At 42.7% G+C, this 23,343-nt stretch overlaps 1 protein-coding gene across 6 annotated transcripts in view; it reads right to left on the bottom strand.

Moving 5' to 3' along the window:
* Nucleotides 1-23,343, bottom strand: part of Chrm3 (cholinergic receptor, muscarinic 3) — a 462,709-nt gene that overhangs the window by 90,538 nt on the left and 348,828 nt on the right. For 2 of the 6 annotated variants that reach the window (XM_087589759.1, XM_087589761.1), the window contains one exon: nt 16,082-16,141. The gene's annotated coding sequence lies outside the window, so the exon portion shown is untranslated. 6 annotated transcript variants of the gene reach the window in all.

Below are 23,343 nucleotides of genomic sequence, written 5' to 3'. Positions count from 1 at the left end.
TTTGCTTATATGTGTATGTTAACTGTTACGTCTTTGATATACAGGTTACAATTGGTCTAACCACAACTGTTAGATATAGAATAAAGGATTGGGGGGGTATCGGATTACCCTTGGAAGGGGAATAGAATAGATAGTAGTGGTTGTATGGGGGGACTTGAATGGTGGATCAAATAGGGTGAGGAGGGAAAAGCAGAGTGTGGAATGGAAGGATGGACAACTAAAACTAGGGGCTATTTGAAGTCATGTAGAAACCTAATATAGTAAAGGCTTCCCAATATATATCTATATCTACATCTGTCTGTTGTATAGTGGTGATTTGAATTAGACTGGCACCCAGTATACACACACACACACACACACACACACACACACACACACACACACACACACACACACACACTAGTGAATGCTTAATCACCAGGGAATGGCACTACTTGAAAGGGTTAGAAGGATTAGAATGCATGGTCTTTTTAGAGAAAGTGTTTTGCAGTGTATGCTTTGAGGTTTCAAAAGCCTAAACCAAGCCCACGGTGTCTCTGTTTCTTTCTTTCTCTGCCTGTCTGCCTGTCTGCCTGTCTGCCTGTCTGCCTGTCTGCCTGTCTGCCTGTCTGCCTGCCTGCCTGCCTGCCTGTCTGTCTGTCTGTCTACTGTCTGTCTGTCGTCCTAGAGAACAAGAAGTAGTTCTAAGCTCAGTTACTCTAGCACCCACCTGCCTGCTACCGTGCTCCCTGCCATGATTATAAATGACTGAACCTCTGAAAGTGCAAACCAGTGCTAGCTTTAGTCACAGTGTCTTCACAGCAATAGAACGTGTGTGTGTGTGTGTGTGTGTGTGTGTGTGTGTGTGTGTGTGTGTGATGTGCACTTGCAGAGTCCAGAGAAGGATGTCAGGTATCCTGCTCTATCATTCTCTTGAGACAGGATCTCTCACTGAATGTGGAGTGAGGCTGGCATTTAGCAAGCACCAGGGATTCTCTTGTCTCTGTTCCCTATGGCTCTGGGATTAAAGTTGTATATCCCTGGTATTAGGCTCAGCTTTTTAAGTGGATGCTGGGGATTTGAACTCTGCTCTTCATGCTTATGCAGCAAGCACACTTTCTTACTCACTGAGCTATCTCCTTAACTGAGCTTTTAATATATTTCGTAACATATAAATAAATGCATAGATAGCGATCAGTGCCTTTATATCTTCTTGTATATTCCTTTCTTGAAAAAAAAATCCATCCCTTCATCCCTTTGATGCCTCCTCATAATTCTTTTTTATAAACTTTGCTTTGAAGTGGCTTTTGTGTATCCTTAAAGTGCATGTGAATTATTATGAAAGCATTGTCTGCCTAGAAACTTGTCTGGGAGAAGCCTGTGACATCAGGTGGTATGAGAGCCACAAACACCATAAAGAGCATGGGCCACCAAGCTGAGCTTGTGTCTGCATTTGTCTGTGACTTCTAAAGTTTCAGCAGTGTGTGTGAGGCAGGGTCTTTGTTTTAGAACTGTCCTCACTCTCTTTTGGCAAACTCTCCCAGGGATAATAGAGGCTTGGAAAGTGTCAGATTGAATCTGAGAACAGATTTTTCAGGCTAGAGCCAAGCAAATGACAGACGCTTGGGGTTGGGGGTAGGGGATCTGCAGCTCAGGAAGAGCTAAGCAGCAGCAGGTGCAGCAAGAATGGTGGGGTGAAGGTGAAGGGCTTAAAGACACCCTAGGAGCTTTCAGTGCTGGAGTGACAGGTTCAAAGTGGCTGGCAAGGAGGTAATTTTCACAGCATCTTGTATCTAGAATAGGATACAGTGGGCCTGGTGGTCAGCATGTTGGTGTGCTACCTAATGCCAAGAGAACAGTCATGTCTTAAGTGTTAAAATAATAGTAATCACAGACTGCCTGGGAAATGCATCAGGCAAGAACCTCACTGCAGTGTTGGCTGGCTTCCTGTCCACAGTATTGACAATGATATCTTACCATGGCATCCAGATGGCTTTATTCAACAACAACAACAACCACCACAACAAAAACCACAACAACCACCACCACCACAACCACCACCACAACCACAACAACAACAACAAAACATGCATTGGCCTTTGCATTGGCAAGTTCAGAGCAGAGACTTGAATCGATGCATAAATATGTATCCTGATTATTAATATGCAAAATACGAAGGTGGTGTATGCTTTCACAGAGATAAAACTGATTGGAACTCTCAGGATCTCGTGGAAGTCATGGTTCAGAGCCATATGTAGGTACTGGCGCCTTATCAGTTTAGTTTGATTAGTTTAAACTTCCAGAAGGGGGTGGACTATGGCTCAGTGGATAAAGTTCTTGACCCGCAAGGGCCAGGACAAAGGTTTAGATCATACAAATGAACAGAAAAACAAAGCAGATATGTGAGCCTATTTGTTATCCCAGTATTCAGAGGGACAGAGACAGGAAGTCCCTGGATCAAGCCAGCTAACTAGAGTAGCTAGAGCTGGGGAACTTCAGATCCAATGAGACACTCTGAAAATAAAGGGAAGAACAGCTGAGGGAGATGACAAATGTTAACCTTGGGCCTTTACATGTGTGCCTACATGTGCACACACATATACACATACATGCACTCATACACACATGCACATGTTACACACATATATACACACACATGCATGACACACATGCACATGTGTACACACACACTCAAACAAATCTGAGTTCAAATCTCTAGTATCCACTTAAAAGCTGGGCATAGCCCCATGTACCTGGAACTTGAGCACTGTGAGGGAAATACACCTGAACCCTGAGAGCCATGACGGGCAGAGACAGGAGGGTTGCTGGGACTTCTAGATGAGGCTCAATGAGAGACCTTATCTCAAGGGAATTAGGTGGTGAGTGATAAAGACCAATACCTGAGGTCCTTCTCTAGGCTCTGCATGTGTACAGGAGCATACAGACAGAGACATAGATACACACACAGACATACACACAGACATAGACATACATACACAGACATAGACATAGATACACACAGACATACACACAGACATAGACATACATATACACAGACATAGACATAGATACACACAGACATACACACAATACACACAGACATAGACATAGATGCACACAGACACACACATATATACATATACATATACAAAAGAGGTGTGTGTGTGCGTGCGGGCACACACACACACACACACACACACACACACACACAATCATTTTCAGAAATGTTACCAGGGCCTAGTACAAATGGTCAGATGTGAACAGTTACCTCCTATAGCCTCAAAGGACTGATCAGCAAGTTACAGAGATTAATTACAAGTAAAGTGGTCACAGCCATTTGCTAGTGCTCACTGACAAGTATCCAAGGTGCCCTTGAAGTTGGCCAAACACACCCCATAACTGCAAGTTTTCTCAAATGTATCAATTGTCACACAGCCCTCCAAGATACCTCATAGGAAACTAAAACCAACAAATTCCACTGAAATAACATTTAGAATAAGTGGCAATTGGTCCTGGAATCCCAAGGACTTAGTTTGAAAGCCCCCTAGGATGTTTTCTTGAGGACTTTAGGATGTGTATTTTGCACACTGCACATTTGCCTTTTCTAACATCCTAACACCACAAAGTGTCATCCCCTCCCCCAAGTCTCGCTGCCCTTATTATCTGCCAGGCAAACAGCACAGTCTCCTCAGTTATGGAGAAACCACCGTATGTCTAGTCCTTGCTGAAGAGCCTCTGCAGGCTGTAAAGAACACCCTTAAGTTCCCCAGTGTCCCTTTAATCCCCAGTCACAGTGGGTTAAAAGCACACCCCCAAGCTCTCCAGCATCCCTTTAATCTCTCAGGAATCCAAAGCATCTAGGATCCCTTTGTGGTGAGGATTACCTCTCAGCTGGCAGCCCCAAGGCTTGCAAAATGGCCTCTGAAAGAAGAGGCCTTACAGGTTGGCATCTTCAGCATCAGATCAGCCTGCATCCCCCATGCTGTGGCTTGGCATTGGTTACTACACACAATGAAAATATTCCTTAAATGGGCTTTCTAGGAGCATGCTGAATGTCAAGGCAGATGAAGAAGAGTACCAGTTCCAAGATCAAGACTTGCATGACTATGAACACATTCCATGATGGATCAAATGCTACCTGTCTCCTGGACCTTGAGACCCGGGCGACCCAGGTGTGGCCCTTATGTTAGCCAACTCAGATCCAAGGGGAAAGGAGCTGTTGATGAGGTGACAAGAGGAGAGCAACTCCAAGTGGGCAAGAGGAGGAGAGAGACTCAGAGTAAGATTAGTATGGGTTCAAGAGTTGACATTTCTAAGATATTCATAGGGAAAAAAAATCCTAGACTCATATTTAGATGAGGTGAGAGGGCCGTCTACTTGTCAACTTTCTTATTTCCTCCTTTTGTGAAGGCCATCATGCAAAGTTTAACCAGGAACAGGTAGTACAAGATGGTACCCACAGGAAAAGGCAATGTTATAAATGAACTTTTCCAGCTACCGATTGTCTGTTACTTGAGACACGCACCACAGCACATGAGGTCTCTCTTTTGTTACTGTTGCTGTGTATATCTGGCTAGATGCCCACAGACTCTGCTCTCTGCCCTGCCTCTTACAACCGGAGCACTGAATTACAGATATTCTCTACCAGGCCTGGCTTTGTGTCGGAGCTGGGGATCCAAACTCGGCTCCTATTATAAATGCTTCACCCACTGAGCCACCTCCCCACCATACTGCTGTCACTCTGGAACAGAGAAGTTGTCTTTCTTGACAGAATTGACACATCTTCAGACCTGCATCCTAAGTGGAGTTTAGACTCATCAGATGTGGGTCAAAACAGCTTCTTAAGATGGAAAAAAGCGGATGGTGGATGCTAAATAATGCAAAGGGATTCAGGCATGTCTTTGAGAAACTTCATCTAAAGAATGTCATGAGCATTCGTGGAAAGTTCTTGAAAAAAAAGAATAATAAGATATTCGTCATGATGTAGCCATTTCTTTTAAGATTTTAGTACATTTCAGCATTTCGGTGTGTGTGTGTGTGTGTGTGTGTATGCATCTCTCTCTCTCTCTGTCTCTTTGTGTGTGTGTGTGCATCTCTCTCTCTCTGTCTCTTTGTGTGTGTGTGTGTGTATGCATCTCTCTCTCTCTCTCTCTGTCTCTTTGTGTGTGTGTGCATGTAAAGCAAAGTAATAGACCACATGTACTTCTCTCATACACTGACTGAAAGACATAAATTATATTTTTTATTAGATGGAACCTATGAGTTAAACTCTAACCAGGGCACTTAAAGATCAGAGACAAAATGAGGGAAAGACAGAAAACATTTCACTTCAGTATCCAAAAGCAGCTGATTGTGAAGCCAAGGAAATGCTCTCTATCTGGTCCAAGAGTATTGCTGAATCCCCGGGCTCATTCATGGTAAACAGAGGCAAATTTTTCCATTCACTTCTCCAAGGCTCTTCTCCTCACAGAAACAGTGTCCTTACCAGTCCCTTCTAGCATTCCTATTTAAGGGCGTGACACCCAGACTCCAGAGAGGGTGGATTAGAAGGGATTCCTTGCCAAAATCATGCTGTCAAAGCGCTGTGACTGCTTTTAAGCAGGGTGTCCTTTTTCTTAAGTTGTGTGAATCTATAAACATTATTCTTGCTATAAACCTATAAAACTAAAACCTGCTAATAAAAAGGCCAGAGAATAATTATTTACAAGTGCGTCTTAAGGAGTTCCAGCTACCTTTCTTTTTGTAAGGAGATGAAGAGGAATTGGAGTCTTAAAGATTAGAGGATCATAGCATCTTCCAGCCCAGTAAAAAGTATCCCGTTTCAGAGAACTCATGGTGTTAACAATCAACTTCTGTAATCTGCAGCCAGATCCTTGTCTTTTCCTTTTGGGTCCAAACACCCAGTTGTGATCTCAAATAGGAAATGATTATGGAAGGGTCAGAGAGATGTCTTAGTAGCAGAGGCATTTGCTGTACAAACAGGAGCCCCTCATTTTGAATCCCCATGGCTCTCATGAAGAGCTGCCACACAGTAGCATGTGCTGTACGTAATTCTCGTGCTTCAGCATTCTTCAGGGGAAATAGGAATCAGAGACAAAAGAACCCCAGAAGCTGCAGGGCAAGCTTGCCCAGTGCTCATGGTGAGAAAAATGAAGAGAACATGCTTTAAGGGAGGTAGAAAGCATAGGCTTGATTTGAGAGGTTGTTCTCTGACCTCTATACGTGCACCTTGGTACAGGTGTGACACATGCATGCACACACAAACACAGAGTGAGACACACACACACACACACACACACACACACACACACCAATACACACAGTGGAAAAATTATATAAATGGGAATTTTCATCATTATCACCATCACAACCCATGAGGAACCCCAAGCCCTGTGGAATATTCTCAGACCAGGAATACAGGAAGCAGCTTGGCAATCTTGGCAGATGCTGTACTCAAAACAGAATGGGTACTTTCTCTGGGTTTTTCCACGAACAGTTTATTATTTTTATTACTTTAAAGATAATAGAAGGCACCTAATATTGCCAGAAGCTGTGAGTGTAGGGGAGGGCAAGGGGATGTATTACAAATTTTCCAGTCTAGACTGGTTTCTAACTCCCTGGGTAGCCAAGGATGACCTTGAATTTTTAATCCTCCCACCCCCACTTCCCAAGTGCTGGGATTATAGGCGTGCACCACACCACTACACCTAGTTTATTTGCTATTGGGGAACCAATCAGGATTTCATGCATGGTAGTTATGCCCTCTTCCAACTAAGGCCCACCCTCAGCTCTAACAAGGATATATTTAAAAGTAGACATAGAATTGTGTGCTTTCCTAAAGGAAGCACTGTAGCTATGGCTAGACACTGGGCACACTCACAGCCATGATTTGAAGTTCCGCAGACAGCCATCATTCCTGAAACCCAGTGTATCTCGCTGACTAATCCAACCACCTCTCTCAGTTTAATCCCTGCAGTCAATCCAATTCTCTAGTTAAACACACCCATCTGCTGCTGCTGGACGTAGCAATTGGAGTCTCTGTCTGGTCACAGATGTGCATGCTCTATGATGCCATCCTACAATAGGCAATTCTGTTTAACATCTTGATGCCCAAGTGGTTTTATGGGTGAAAGAGGCCAGAGCAATGGGAGGTGGGAGGTTCTTCTGAGAACAGCAGAAATTCTGAATGGAGACTATCCTGGTGGCTTAAAGCTTGGCAAAGGTCACTAGTGCCAGTTGGGGGTTTACTGCAACATCTTAGCATCTCTCTCAGAGCTTAGCAGACAGGAGACTGTGGGAGTAGTTGTGGCAGAGGTGTCTGAGAAGCCTAGGTCACCTCACAGCTTGGAGAATCAAAGCCTTTTAAAGCATAGACTCTGGCTTTGGGAGAGATCTTCTAGCCCCTTCCCCCACCTTTAAAATGCAAGAGAGGAATAGCAACTATTAGCATCCTAGGAAGAAACAGAGTGGAGGCGAACCTCTTTAGAATTAACCAATAAGGGAAATCAAGTGCTTTGAAGTTTGCACAGTTAATAATAATAATAAGAATGATGATGCTAATTATAATCTTCCTTGGAGAGTGTTTTACACTCTGTGAAGCATCTTAAAGTACCCAAGTTCGTTTAGTCACTACACGAATGTGATGAGACAGATGGCATTTCTATTCCTATTATTCAGAAAATGCAATTAAGAGACAACACACACACACACACACACACACACACACACACACAGATTCTCTCTCTCTCCCCCTCTTCCCTTCTTTCCCCCTCTCTCCCTCCCTCTCCCCTTCCCCTCCCTCTCCCCTCCCCCTCCCCCTTCCTTTCTACCCCCTTTTCTTTCCCACCACAGTTCCTGGCTTCTGCTCAAGCAGAGGCTTTAGAAACATGGAAAAAAGGGCTGAGAAGATGGATCAGGGACAAAACCACTTGTCTTGCAAACAGGAGGACCTCAATTCAAATTCCCAGAGCCCACATAAAAAGCATGGCTTTTACCCAGGCATTATGGGTAGTAGAGAGGCAGATTTTGGGAGCTCACAAGCCAGGTAGCCTATTGTGCTTTCGTCTGTCTCTCATTCTCTTACTCCTTCTTGATTTATATGTGTAACACCTGCTTATGATCTCCTTCAGATAAACACACCAACTTCCTTACTGATGGGTCTGCAGTATAAGAAGTTTTTCTGCTTAGTTTTGTGCGTCAGTTAATGGTCCTGAGAGAATGGTATATAACACATTTCAAATAGTGCTCACACTTAGGAGTTGTGCTTCACAATTAAGCTAGCTACGTTTTTGCACTCTAGGGGTCAGATGATCTGTCTTGGTCCAAATGTTCTACCCTGTGTGTGGCCCTCATTGCATTGCACCCATCGAAATGTGTGTCCTTGTCCTCTCATTTGCAAGTTTTAAATGAGAAGGCCAGTGTGCCGTGAAACATGGGAGATTTCTATGTAGACTAGTTCTTACTCATGTGCGTGTGTGATGGTGGAGGTCGGAGAACAATACCAGCTGCTCTCCTGGAATCCTTAAGCTTGGTTTTTAAGACACAGCTAACTCACCCAGACCTGGAACTCACCAGAAAAGCTAGGCTGGATGGCCTGTAAGCCAATGAGGTCCACTTGTCCACACCTCTTTGCTAGTATTGCTGGTTATTTTTAAGGTGTGTTCTCATGGCTGAACTCAGGTCCTAGCATTTGCATGTCAAGCACCCACACCAACTGAGCCATCCCTATCCAGACAATTCTTATTCTCAGCATTAGTGTTTAGTTCAGATTTAAAGAGGTGACGGTAATGAGTGTGAAGGAAACTGTCAGGAGAAGCTTTCGAAATTGTGTAATAGTAAGAGGTAGAAAAGAGTAAAGGACTTTGGAGGGAACTTAGCAGGAACTATCTAGTGTTAAGGGCAATATGAGGACATCACAAAAAGAACATTTGATGGAGAGAGATGCTTGTGGACACCCCAGACAAGAACGGAATTAAAGAAAAACATATGAATATGAAATGAGACGGAAATAAGAACTGTAAGAGGTGAGAGAAGAAGGCTTCGAAGAATTACCATTTATCTGTGTGTCTTCAGCACCAATTAGGGGGACAGAACTGCATTTGGACCAAGCTGAGCTGGAGGATTTGAGGGGGAGTTTGCATTGTCTGCATAGACCAAACAACTAGAGTGAGTCTGTCAAGATACCTCACCATCATTTGTTTCCCTTGAAACTCAAATGCTAAATAAACTCCCTTAAAAACGAAAGGCAGGGGGCTGGGGATTTAGCTCAGTGGTAGAGCGCTTACCTAGGAAGTGCAAGGCCCTGGGTTCGGTCCCCAGCTCCGAAAAAAAGACCCCCCCCAAAAACACTAAAGGCAGTTCTAGTGCAGATACAGACAAATGTGAGTAGGATAAGCAACAGGAAGAGCCTCCTCCATTTAGGAAGAACTGGATCAAGATGGCTCAAGTATTCCTGCCTTGGGTGATTTCGCAGAAGAAAATGTGAACCAGAAAATGGGTGGTTCTTTTTTTTTTTTTTTTTTTTTTGGTTCTTTTTTTCGGAGCTGGGGACCGAACCCAGGGCCTTGCATTTCCTAGGTAAGCGCTCTCCCACTGAGCTAAATCCCCAGCCCCTCTTTTTTTTTAATATACATAGAAAGCAAAATTTCCAAATTGTGGTCCATTGTAAGTAAGTGGATGACATTCAAGGATAAGGACCGTTCATCACAAGAAAGAAGTCAATTTCCCCAACATTGTAATGGCATCTCATTCCTCATTTCCAAGCTTGATTCAGCTTCTGTTCCACAATATGCTTCCTCTCTTCAGAGTCACTAGCCTTCGAAGTATCTAAAATGTGTCAATTTTGTAACAGCACCTTCTGTGGATTTTCACAAGAAAACCATAAAGCTGCCATCACTAAGGAAAACCGAACATTCCTGGAGAGGTAGGACGCCATCACTCTCCTGTTACGATAATCTGTATTGCTTTCTAGTGACAAGGCCAAAAATCCTCAGAAACCCAAAATGTGAAAGGTGAATTGGTCTAATTTTCAATTTTAGCAAGACAAGATGATAGCCAGTCAACGGCTGTACCAATGACTGTTTCCACAGAGTCGGAATTCTCTAAGTGCTATTCTGACAGTGTGGTTGCCAGCATCTCCAATAGGTGGTCTCAAAAGGAGGGTCTCCTGCTTTTGGACTTTGATCAGTGAAGCTCTGCTTGGCTTGATAATGTGAACATCCTCTTAGACAGCTTGCATCATGGGACTAAACCTTCTGGCTTTCAGACTAGAGTTGAAGAACTGATCTTCAAGAATTCAGTGCATGGTTAAATTTCACAATCATCAGGTACCACATAAAATTTGAGGCAAGAAAAAGGAGAGCAATTCTCAGAATCTTTGCTTAACAGCCTGAGAAATGTGTGTGTGTGTGTGTGTGTGTGTGTGTGTGTGTGAGTGTGTGTGTGTGAGTGTGTGTAAGTGTGTGTGTGTGTGTGCTTGCATGCGCGTGCGTGCACTCGAGCACGTAAAAGCTAGAGGTTAATGCTTTCTTAATTGATTTTCAACCATACTTTCTGAGATAGAATCTCTCACTGAACCTAGAGTTTACCAACTGGCTAGACTGACTGGACAGCCAGCCCCTTGAACCCCCTTGCATGGCCTCCTCAAGGCAGAGCTTGCTACAGAACAGGTATTTACTCTTAGAATGCTAAGTTGGAAAGTGTAGGAGAGTTCATTCTTTACATGTCTTCTGATGCTGCTACTTCAAATTCTATATGTATAGTGATGGAATGTATTTACTGTCCACCTAGGAGTGTTCTGTGCTGAAGTTCACCACAGACAGCCTTCCCAATCTATCTTTGGCAGGGAAAATACTCACACATGAGAAAGAACTTAGAACTATGATCCTGTTACTGTTCAGAAGCAATTGATTAGCGTATTGTCACAACAAAGGAAATAAGGAATAGATACTAGATTCTTACTGGATGTATTTCTGTAACTTATAAGGCTGTCTTTAGAAATGCCAGGTGTTTCCAAGTTGCTTCAATGCACTTATATTGCCTTCCTACTGTAACTGAGTTCCAGAGAAGGATGGAGTTTCATGTTTCCAACTGGCTGAAACCACTTAAGAGATCTGAAAATACCATGGTAGAGGCCGGAACTCTGTTGTTATTGGACACATGTTCTTTGAGAAACACCAACTGATGAAGTCCTCAGTTCCTTCAGACTCTAAGTGGGACCAATAGTAGTGTGTGGGGTTCTTCTGAAGGCTTACAGGACTATTTGGTATATTCTGTTTTGTGAAATGCCTGGCTCCAAACAAGTACTCAATGGATATATGCTGTTGTTTCCAATTTTATTTTTAGGCAGACTAGCATTTTAAATCTCCCTGGGTTTCTCCTCTTCACTGGTTTACCAGCTTAGACCTTATGAAACATTTCCTTTAAAGTACCCCTGAGAACAGAGGGTATAAATGAATCCCTTGGAGGCCAACTGGAAGCAAGAAAAAAATGGAGACCACAACAAAAAATCAGTAATTCTGTACATTTTCTTATATTTTAATTGGATTTTATACTGTGCTATATGTGGACATATTTGCTAAATAGTTGGCCTCTATCCATATTTGACAATACAGGAAGATAACTTAGGATCATTAAGCAATCCTAAGTGGCTACGGTCACCTCACAGGGACAGGAGAACTGTACAAAAGGCACACTCCATCAGAACTTGCTACTCAAAGTGTGGTCCATAAATCAGTGTGTTAGTGTGCCTTGGAGTTTGTAAAGAATATATTACTCCTGACCTCACCATACAAACACAGAGTCACACTTGTCCCAAATGATTCCAATAAGGTAGAGAATCAACGAACCAGATCTCTACCCATATCTTATAGTGCCCACTTTCTCTGAGTAAGTGTGATGGGAAATCAGTGGAATCCTAGCATTGTGAGGTCCTCCTACTGTAGGATCCACGCACATGAAGAGGACATCTTCTCTTTCTTCCAATGGTTTTCTAGTTGGGAACAAGAAAGCAACAGAGACCTGGCTCTATGGAAATCCACCACCACTTTGTCATACACTCAAAATTTCTCATTCTGACTGTACCAGAGGAGAAGACTGAGAACAAGGGTCACACTTCTATTTTATTTACTTATGTATTTGTGTGCATATACATATGTATATATGTACATGCATGTGTAGTTATGCATATGTGTGAGGCAGCATACATATCTATGTGTGCATGTGTATAGAAGTTAGAGGACAAGTTTGGTTGTCATTCATCAGGTAGTGCTAACTTTTTCTTCTTGAGGCAAGTCCTCTCTCTGTTTCTGTCTCTCTGTTTCTCTCTGCCTCTATCTCTCTGTGTCTCTGTCTCTGTCTCTGTCTCTCTCTCATTGGCCTCTAGCTCAAGTATGATAGGTTAGAAAGCCCCAGAGACCCTCCTGTTTCTGCTTCCCCAGTGCTGAGATTATAAAAATGCACATCACCGTACTTGGCTCTTTGATAAGTTCTGGAGTTTGAACTTGAATCTTCACGCATACAAGATGAACATTTCATTAACTGAGACATCTCCCCAGACTAATCGTCTTTCTAACATTGCTCTCAATTGACAAATTCTTCAGACCTCTACCAATTCTTCATCCCTAGAAACACTCTTAATACATGGGAAAAACTACTGAAAAACAAAACAAAAATATCTACCTCATGTGAAGAAGAAATAAAAAACACATCTAAGCAACACTAATGAAAAGCACTTTTTTTTCACCCCAGGGCTTATCAGATGGGTTAAATCTGTGAGCTATAGACACCTGTTTGCCTCTGAGGCTTCCCACATGCCTTCATGGCTCTGTGGCTCCTAATTTATAAGTTTCCTGAGAGCTGTAAGGGAAGGGAAGCTTTACAGTGTTCCACCGAGCCTCCTTTTCTCCAGAGGTCAGGTTTGCATGAAGCTGTCAAAGTTTGATACTATGCAGCATGACATCTTCACACAAGGACAGAAGAGTCTACACCGTCATGGAAAAAGTGACAAGGCAGGAAAAGCAGAAGTCGGTTAAAGTGCAATTTCTTTTCCTGTTGTCATCGGAGCGATGTCATCCAGAGTGACAACAGTGGCAAGAACACCCGGGGATGGAGAATATATGAACAGAATGAGCTTCCCCAAAAGGTGTCCAAGTGATGTTGTGAGGAAGTACCAGGCCTCTGGGAAGAAATAGGAATGAATGTTCCATTCTGCTCATTAAAGTGAGGTCTCTACTTCTTTCTCTTCCTCTTCCTCCTTCTCCCCCTCCCTCTCTCCTCCCATCTCCTCTTTTGGTGACTCACTGTGTTTCATTCAAGTTAATTACAGGAACATGAGCGAGGGCTTACTCAAAGGAGCCTACACCACCAAAGAAACATTTCTCCCTCTCCTGGAAGCCATAAACTGCTTATAGAACCTCAGATGAGTCCCTTCCCCAGCAACCATTAAGTGCCTATAAACCTGCAAGGATGGGCAGGGCCTCTTGAATCCTGCCCTCCGTGTCAGAATATGGGTCATAGCTAATGTGGACTCAAGAGTACAGTTGCCATGCCTGGAAGATAGCACTTCACAGAATTCCCCCTTCCTCTGCCTCTTTTATTGCAGTTGTTGATGTTCTCTAAGCCTTGGAGGGGATGATATAGATGTTTCATGTAAGGAGGACCATCCATGGGTTACTTATTCTAAGTCTTTGTAGATATCTCACTTCTTGGTGACACCAATGTGTCTCAATCTTGTCCCAGGCCTGTGTCCAGGTCACACTGCCTGTCCCAGTTGCTCGTTTCACAGTCAATCTCACTGCATCAGAACTTGATGTCTGTACTCACAGTACTTTGGAACTACCATTGACCTCTTAAGTTCCAAGACCAATGGCCTCCTAGAAGGTCTGCTATGCTTTGCTCCAGTCTTTGTGATAGCTTGTCTTTCAGCACTCTTCTTCCTTTGACACTTCATCATTCATCCTTTTAACACACCAGGTCTTCTCTTCTGTGCCTCCTTCAATGGCCTGACCCCTCATCATCTATTTGAAATATGTCTGCTCTCTAAGGTTTGGTCTTTCTTTATACTAGCTCCACTCTGTTACGGCTTCCAACAACCTTCAATGGGAATGCCTCTGAATGTACTTCTCAACACGTGCGTTTTAAAACCAGGACTCGAAGAGATAGTTCAATGATAAAGAGTGCTTTTTGCTATTCTAGAAGACCGGGGTTCTGGTCCCATACAGCCACCCATAACTCTAGCTCCAGGGGAAACTAACACCTCCTTTTGGCCTCCTTGGGTAATCTCACATATATGTACATACACATAAATTAACAAAACTTTCAGGGGCTGAGGATTTAGCTCAGGGTCAGAGGACCTCCTTAGCATGTGTAAGGCCCTGGGGTCCATCCCCAGGAACATATATACACACACATACTTCCTCTGACCATCTGCTATTTCCATGTGGTTGACAGACTTTCCATTTATCTATATAATTTTGTGCAGAGTGCTGATATTATGTTCAAAAACTTCTAAGCTTAGAGCAACTCCTTCCTCATGTAATGAGTAAAGTGAGGTTGGCGAAGTATTCCTTCCCCTTTGGTATTTTAGAGAGCCATTATTTGCCCCAAAGCTGTGCCGCATGGAACAGTTTGACAGAGGGCAGAGGGACAGTCCCACTTTGTACTACTCATTCCTTTATGTGTGTCGGGCATGCTTCTATGTGCTAGTAATATAGGAATAGGAGGGAAAAGGATGACTGCGTAGAAGAAGGCTTTCAATTTAGGCACCACCAACTGGCTGGTACTGAGCACAGACCGAGAATACTCAAGAGTACCTATGAAGGCAACCACAGAAAGAGCCTTCCCCACCACCACGGAACTATTGTGTATGGGACTATTGTGTAGCTGTTTCCTCTGAAATGAAATATTCCGTCCATGGAGGGAGGAAGGACATTTGTAAGACTCAGGAAGCTCATCAAACTTATCAAGCTCAGAAACTTCCAAGATTCACAAGACCCCTTTCTCAGGTTTTATAAGCAATGCATGATTGCAGAAAAGAGACTCTTTACATGTTCAAGATACCTTTCAAGTTCTTCAAGGACCTCCACAGATACAATTTTGAAAGTTGTTGTGCGCACTGGGATGGGATTTTTGGTGAAGCAACCACAGTAAATTCATTGATTCATCAAGCTAGACTTGGGTAGGTTCCTTTCTTTAGTCTGTCATCAGTGCCCTACCTGGGGGTGTCCTGTCTCCCAGGGGAAAGTTGCACAGTAGGTACACAGTGAATAAGCCAGCATGGATAAAGCAGGAAGGGAGGGGATGATTCTATGTGATCTTTGACAAGCAGGAAGGAAGTCACAGAGGCATCAGGTTCCTGCAATGACTGTAAACTTCATGCAAGAAGTGAAGGGGGCAGCTGTTATAACATTTCAGTCAGGAATGTCTGAGTAGACTGCTGTGGCATGTGTTTCACCAGAATCACTTCAGTTGCCCCGAATGCTGGAGAGACAATACCACACGATCCCGGCATCATGAACTCTGGCGTCTCTTCGTAACCATGACAGACTCAAACCATTAGCAAGAATAGACCCTTCATCTTCAAGCTGCTTGCCAGGCATTTTTTCACCATTTAAAACATCAGATGGGGAAAAAACCCAAACGTGTCAACAGACAGACAGGAAAAAAAAGTTAGAGAGAAGGGTAGGTTTTGAGGGTATGAAATTTGGAATTAGATTTCTCAAGTCTGGGGTGTGTGTTAAGCAGACAGGCAAAGAACTGAGTGGGCAGCCTGTTGCCTCTTTTAGACATGAAAATACACCTTCCCACTGTCCCACAGGGACAAAGAGGAAGACTCCACAAATCCCTGCCACTTTCCTGCTTGTTGTGTTCCAGGAAACAGCTTCTTACTACAGGAAATGGTTTCTATACTACAGTCAAAGCATTCCTTTGAATAATCCCAGCCATTGGCTTTAAATCAGTATTCTGTAGCAATGGAGATGATTGGCTTTATTCTTTGTGACATTTTCAGTCCAGTGGAGTGTGGGGAGGAAGACAGAGAAGGAGAAAGAGAGAGAGAGGAAGTGAGAAGTTCATAGAGTCAACTGGTTGACCTCATTTTACTTACACATAGCGTTGGGCAAAGTGTTCCAAGGGGTGATCTGGTGGATACTGGGTTCAGGCCTTCCTACAACAACAGAGAAGTTGTCTCTAAGAGGAGAGTGGACCAAGGGTTTTGACTGTTGGCATCTACTGAAGCACATACATGTGCTAGAAAAAAAAACCCAACTCACATTCTCTACACACAGAGATTAATCAAAAAACACCCCCAGAGTCACTGAGGTGAATCACAGCATGGGGTTATGGGGAGAGGAACAGAGAGCAGCTGCATCAGTCAGTCTCAATGTAATTGGCAAACCCAGCTTAAAGTAACAGTAATAAAAAGCATACCACAATAGTGTGGGTCTGGATTGTTCTCTGAGAGCCTACATATCAAAGGCTTAATTGCCACCATGAGGTTATAGGAGTCTAGTGGAAGAAGTTAGGTCACCTAGAGTTTGCCTTTGAAGGGAATATTGGGACCCAGTCTTGTCCCATCTGAACTTAGCATCTTGGCGGCATTTTAGAAGACAGCTTCTGCTGTGATATACCAAATGTCCCAAGCAACAGGGTCATGTGCCCAGGGACTGAAACTCAGGAAACCATAGTCCTCTTTCATTTGTTCATATAAGGTATTTTGTCACAGTGACACAGAGTTGACTTATACACTCAAGTTTTCTTGGCAAATCTTGGAAAAATATTTTTAAGGATCATCAATAAAATGTCACTTCACACTTACTTTAAAAAATAATTACAAAGACAGAATGTCAATGACAATGTCAATTATTCTTTACTAAACTTCATGCCAATCAACTTTTAGAATGCCTTCAAACAAATCAGTCTAAAGGTCTTCCAATAAGTTTACATTAGAGAAACTAATATTTTTATAACTTTCAATTAAAAACACCTGATTTCAGGGCCAGGTGTGGTAGTGTCTGCCTTTAATCTCTGTACATGGGAGGCAGAGGCAGAGGCAGAGGCAGAGGCAGAGGCAGAGGCAGAGGCAGAGGCAGAGGCAGAGGCAGAGGCAGAGGCAGAGGCAGAGGCAGAGGCAGAGGCAGAGGCAGAGGCAGAGGCAGAGGCAGAGGCAGAGGCAGAGGCAGAGGCAGAGGCAGAGGCAGAGGCAGAGGCAGAGGCAGGTGGATTTCTATGAGCTTGAGGCCAGTGAGTTCTAAGTCAATCTCATTATATATAGTAAGACCCTGTCTAAAAAAAAAGTGACTGTGACAAAGAATGCACTAACTTTTTTCATATGAGGAGGCAAACTACCTATTATTATAACTTGTAACAATTTAAATTATTATCAATTAATATAGTTTTATAATAGTTATAATCATAACAATTATATTTAATTTTGTTATTACTAAGAATGCTATAAATATTTTAGCCTTAGTAGTTCACATTCATAAGATAATGAATGACTAGTAACCCATTCCCATGTATGATGTAGATACTTAAGAAAGCTTTCCAAATATCATATATTTCTGGAGACAAATTGAGTAGTCTTACTGTAGTTTGTATCTCCTTGGAGTGTGTTTCTCTAAGGGCTCACATGATGGAAGGTTGGAGTCACTCTGATGACATGGAAGACTATGGAACCCTTATTGGGCAGGGTATAATGCTAGGTCATTCAGTCATTGGTGGTATTGCCCTCAGAGGAGGTCCATGTTGGTCTTGAAGGATACAACAGCCCCTGAGAGAGTGGATTATTATATAAAGCAAGCCTGACTGGAATCCATCTACTACTGCTCTTCTGCTTTTGTTGTTTGTGTTGTTCTTGCTCTTTTTCTTCCTCTTGTTCTTGTTCTTATTCTTGTTCTTGTTTTTGTTTTTTCTTTTTCTTGTTGGTCCTGTTCTTCTTGTTCTTGTTCTTCTTTTTCTTTGTCCTTTTCTTGTTCTTCTTGCTCTTTGTTCTTCTTGTTATTGTTCTTCTTGTTCTTGTTCTTCTTGTTCTTTGTCCTTTTCTTGTTCTTCTTGCTCTTTGTTCTTCTTGTTCTTCTTCTTGTTCTTCTCCTTGTTCTTCTTGTTCCTGTTTTTGTTCTTATTTTTGTTCTTGTTTTTGTTTTTCTTCTTGTTGGTCCTGTTCTTCTCGTTCTTCTTGTTCTTGTTCCTCTTCTTGCTCTTCTTCTTGTTCTTGTTCTTTGTCCTTTTCTTGTTCTTCTTGCTCTTTGTTCTTGTTCTCCTTGTTTTTCTTGTTCTTGTTCTTCTTGCTCTTGTTCTTTCTTTCTTTCCTCCTTCTCCTCCTCCTTCTTTTCTTGTTCTTCTTGTTCTTTTTTCTTCTTGTTCTTGTTCTTCTTCTTGTTCTTCTTGTTCTTGTTCTTCTTGCTCTTTTTCTTTTGTTCTTCTTCTTGTTCTTCTCCTCCTTCTCCTCCTCCTTTTCTTCTTCTGCTGCTATTGCTGCTTCTGCTGCTTCTTCTGCTCTCTCCCTTCCTCTCTCCCTTCCTCTGTCTCTTTCTCTCCCTCCTTCTCTCTTTTGTGCTATCTATCATGATGTGATAATGTTCCCTGGAGGAAGGGGAATCTCTTCATGGCCATGAAGTCTAGACTTTTAGTTTCTAAAACTGTGAGTTGAGAAAAACTCTTTTCTTTAAAACTTATCTAGCTACAGGATAAGCAATAGAAAGAAAACTAACCTAGGGTTTACCTTGTCTACCATGACTGCCACAGTACAGTGATGGACACACAAGAGACACTCAATAACACAGAAACAAAAGAAAGTTTGCTTTCATTCTGATAGTGAAATCCAAGGAAGGTGAAAGGACAAGAGCTTCTGCTTTTCAACAAACTCTGCTTTGTCTTTTTAAACTAAAAAAAGCTTACTGTTTGGAGTAAGATGTATGACTGCATTTACAGATATACATGTAGATTGTTGAACATTTGCCTGTAGCTGCTGGCAGGTGTAGATGCTATGGATTTCCCATTTTGTCTCTTTACACAACTCAGAAACTATTTCCTGTTTTCATTTCATCTTAGTGTTTATCTGACAAATCCTGCCTACCTCTCCCATCCCGATAGCATCTTATCCTTTTGCTTTCCCTCCCTCTTGCCCTTGATTAATTAATTAACTGATTAATTAGTTGAATTTAGTGTATGCATGTACATGCACTCAGACGATGATGTGGAGGTCAAAGGAGAGCTTGTAAGGAGTTGGTTCTTTCTTTCAGCCATGCATATTCTGGGGGTCAAGCTCAGGGACTCAGTCTGCAGGTTTGGTTGCAAGTGATTTTAACACTGAGCCATCTTGCCTGTCCACTTTCCCCTTGCCTTTCTCCCTTGTTTCTTTCCTATTCACCTCTCTCTCTCCTTTCTATTCCCTTTGCAACCATTCATGCTTTCCTTTCTTCTCCCTTTCCTTTCACCTTCCCTTTGTTCTTTCTTCCATATTTCTCTCCTTCCTTCCTCCCTCTTTGACTTTCCACTCTGGATGCAACTGGTTGTACACTGTCCTAGTTTATGATCTCCCAAGGTGAAGCTGGTATCAGGACAACAGGGAAAATGGCTCATTGTGCCTCATGGGTCAGAAAGGGAAATTGATGAACAAACCTGAATTGCTCACTGTAGCATTTCTACAGCAACCAAAGATGCAGAGACACCTGGATCCATGCCTGCTTCTGCTTTCCCTGCTCAGCAGATCTGCTAATGATATTACTGCATTCACCCTACCGTCCTCTTTAGAGAAATTGCTATTGATCTTGACAAGCTGTGGACGCGCTGTTCTTTTCTTTAGGGGAAGATTCCTGCAGACAGTTTCCGATATATTTTGTTATATTTTATTAATAAAAAGGCAATCTAAACCAAAATTCCTACCTTTTACCTGCTGTGTAATTCACTAAACATTTTCTTTGGAATAGTTCTCATAAACTTGAGCTTGTTCGCCATTCGATGACTGAGTCAATGGGATGTTATGCCGACATCAACTCTGATGTCAATAAAGCCTCATCTTTGCTGTATTGAGTTTGTGCTCTAGTGGGTGAATAGACTTGGAGACTCATTCTGTGCAGGAGGTGAGGACAATTAGCTCTACTCTCAGGGCTGTGAATGGCCTTGTGATTGTTTGTGCTGAGGTTTCCAAATTTGATTTGAGTAAATCCAGGGCTTCACCCACACCAGGCAAAGGCTCTGTCACTTAGCATATCATTAGTTCCAGGATACAGACATAAATAACCTTCAGATCAGTAGTGAGGAGTCTGAAAAGTGGAATTAATTATGCATTTAACCCATGTGACTGGGAAGCTGGTGTTCCTGGACTATTAGTAATGGTCTATGGCTTGTTTTATACCATTGATACATGGTCTAAGGCATGCTAATGTTCAGTTTAATTTTTCTTTCTGAGAAAACATTTTTGAACCTCTGTTATCATTAAATGTCATCTGCCTGGTGGGACATAGGTATAGCTCTGAGATGGTCCACAGTGCTCCCTCATAGCCAATCTGTCTTGCATCTTTCTCTTCTTCTAAGACTGTAGTTGGGATATGCTTTAGATGAAGTAGGAAATTTGGTCAAGGATGAACTGCTGCTTGACACATTGTTCTGAGAAGAGTCACCTGACCAGGAAGACTCAAGTTAGACTCTTAGATAAGGGAAAAGTAAACTGATATTATCTCAATCTACTGATTTTTCTTGAGTTTATTAAACATTGCCTTTATTGGTAAGTATCAAGTTCATCAAGAACTGATGAACATTAGAAACTCTCTCAATGAATTAGAGTACCACAGAAAGCACTGTACAAAGAATGAAGTTCTCTTTGTTGAACTGGCATGTATTCATTCAGGGTTATCATTTGAAATGTGAATTTGCTCAATAACACTTTGAAAGCACTGGCCTTAGAGGGGATCTGAATGAAAATTGATGGTCAAGTTTTAATGGAACTAAATGTATATGAAACTAAAACACAAACTGTAGGACTACAGATGACTTAGTCAACAAAGAGCTTGCTCTGCAACCATGAGGACTTGTGTGTCATCCCACAGAACACAAGTTAGAAAAGAAAGAGCTGGATGTGGCAGTGTCCCAGGGAAGTGGAAAGTGAAATTCAAGTGACTCCTGGGGTTCTCGGGCCAGACAGCTTAGCATAGCTGCTGAGTGAGAGATGCTGTCTTGAAAACAAAAGAGATGGATGGCATCTAAGGAAGCAGCTGAGGGATTCCTCTGGCCTCCTCATGCATGTGCAGAAATACTCTCACACATGCAGATATACAGAGACATGATCACATGTATACATACACGCATATATGCACGTATACACGCACATTCAGAAACAATCCCACCGAATGTAAAAAAGTTTCATTGCTACAGTTCATTTGCTTTCTAGTTTTCCTGTTTGTTGCAGATGAGATAAAGGGTCAGAAAAACAATGCTATTTGATTTAAGGACTATAGGGAAATGACTCTATATCATGAGTGCATTTTTCTATATCCATATGTTGCCTTATTCTGTCCCCAGATATGCATTGAGACACATAGGATTAACTTTGCACGGGCACACACAGAAAACGTGACTGATGTGTGAAGACATGAGTTCAGCACAGACCACTCATGAAAGCCAGAGATGGAGAATGGAGTGCACAGGACTGATTATCAAGTTCACTAAGATTCCCCTGAGGCAGTCATTCCTATTTCCTCTCAGCAGGGGCCTACTGGACAGGCCTTACCTGTTCATGCCCCACCTCCTTGAACTACCTGAGGACCTTGAGACTGGCCATGCTGAGTGGTATCTATTTACTCCTTATTTTGACTTTCTCAAGAATCTGGACACTCTTTCTTCTTGGCTTCTGAGAGTTGATTCTTTTCTGGTTTCTTTAGCCTTTGCCAGCTTCTCTCAGTCTTCTACACAGCTTCTGATTAGTACTGATTGCCAAGCCTCCATCTGTAGTACGTAGAGCCCTTGTGCCATATGGGGATAGCTTTATCCAAACTGCCTGAATTCACACCACTACCGGCCACTTTGAGGAAAAATTCTCTCTGAAAATGAGATTGTCCCCAGAATTCCAGATGGGGTTCTTCAGCTGGGTGGGTGCCATGATTTTATGACTGGCATGTCATAAAACTCAGAAATCCAAAATCGACTCATCATATTTCCTTCCTTTCTAGCCTTTGTCTTCATGAATTCTCTGAGTTGCCACAAGTTATTTTTGCTTTATAATAGTTACGTTTTGTTTGTTTGTGGCTATGATAAAATGCCTGACAAAAATGACTTAAGAGAAGACAGATGTATGTTGGCCCCTGATTTCATGTACTCTAGTCCACACTGATAGGGAGAATATGGGGGAAACAGCTTTGTTTGGGGTGGTGAGAGCTTCTGGATGTAGCTTCCCATATCTTGGTTGGCTAGGCAGCAAAGAGGTCTGACAGGAACCAGAGATGGATGTCACAGTTGCCTTCCACCAACCTGCATCTGCTAGTTAGGGTTTCCACCTCAAAGGTTCCAAAAATTTCCAAAATAGTAGCATTAGCTAAGGACCAAGCATTTGACACATGAGCCTGTGGGGGACATTTTAGATTCAAACTGTTACAAGTGTGATGGTCACACCCGAGGGTGGACCTGATCACCCTGCCATGCTCTATTACTAACTCCCACTCATTAGTCATCCAGACTCCCATGTATCCCTGCCGACCACTTCTACCTGAAAGCTAGAGTTGCCTTCAAGAAATATAAACCCCAGTACTGAATTCATCTGCATAACACCCTCCAATGGCTCCCTCTACTTCCAGCCTCCTTTGTTTAGTGACAAGATTTTTCATTGCCTGGCATTCTTCCCCCAGTATTTTTTCCAGTCTTCTGGTCATTCGTTTCTTCTTGTCCTTCTCTGTTTCCTAATGCTGCCATACTAGGACTACTCCACTATCACCATGTGGGATACTCTAACAGCACCACCTACAGGGTGATTCTGCTTGCCTGGGACAGCCCGTGACAGAGACTTTCTGTGAAGTTCGCCTGACCACAGCTCCATCTAAAAGGTGGTCACCAGGTACTATCCTCCCTATTTGAGATGCCATGACCAGACTGGGCTCAGACTAACTCATCTTCAAGGAAGATGTATAAGTCAGAGCATCCAAATGCTTCTGCGTGGTCCCTATGTAAATTAGCTTCCTTATCTATAAGATAGGAGTATGAACAGGATTCATCTTAACATATTGCTTTGAAGGTTAAATGAGGAAACATATGCCATGTATCAGAATGGTACTAGGAGGGGGTCAGTGAGATGGCTCAGTGGGAAGATTCTTGCTGTGCAAGCCTAAAGACCTGGCTGTGATTCCAGGACCCACAGTGGAAGGAGAGAACACACTCCTG

This window comes from Rattus norvegicus, chromosome 17 (genome assembly GCF_021556685.1).
Source record: "Rattus norvegicus strain SHRSP/BbbUtx chromosome 17, alternate assembly SHRSP_T2T, whole genome shotgun sequence".
Classification (NCBI taxonomy): domain Eukaryota; kingdom Metazoa; phylum Chordata; class Mammalia; order Rodentia; family Muridae; genus Rattus; species Rattus norvegicus.
The sequence above is the reverse complement of the archived record's forward strand: the minus strand, read 5'-3'. Positions and strand labels throughout refer to the sequence as shown.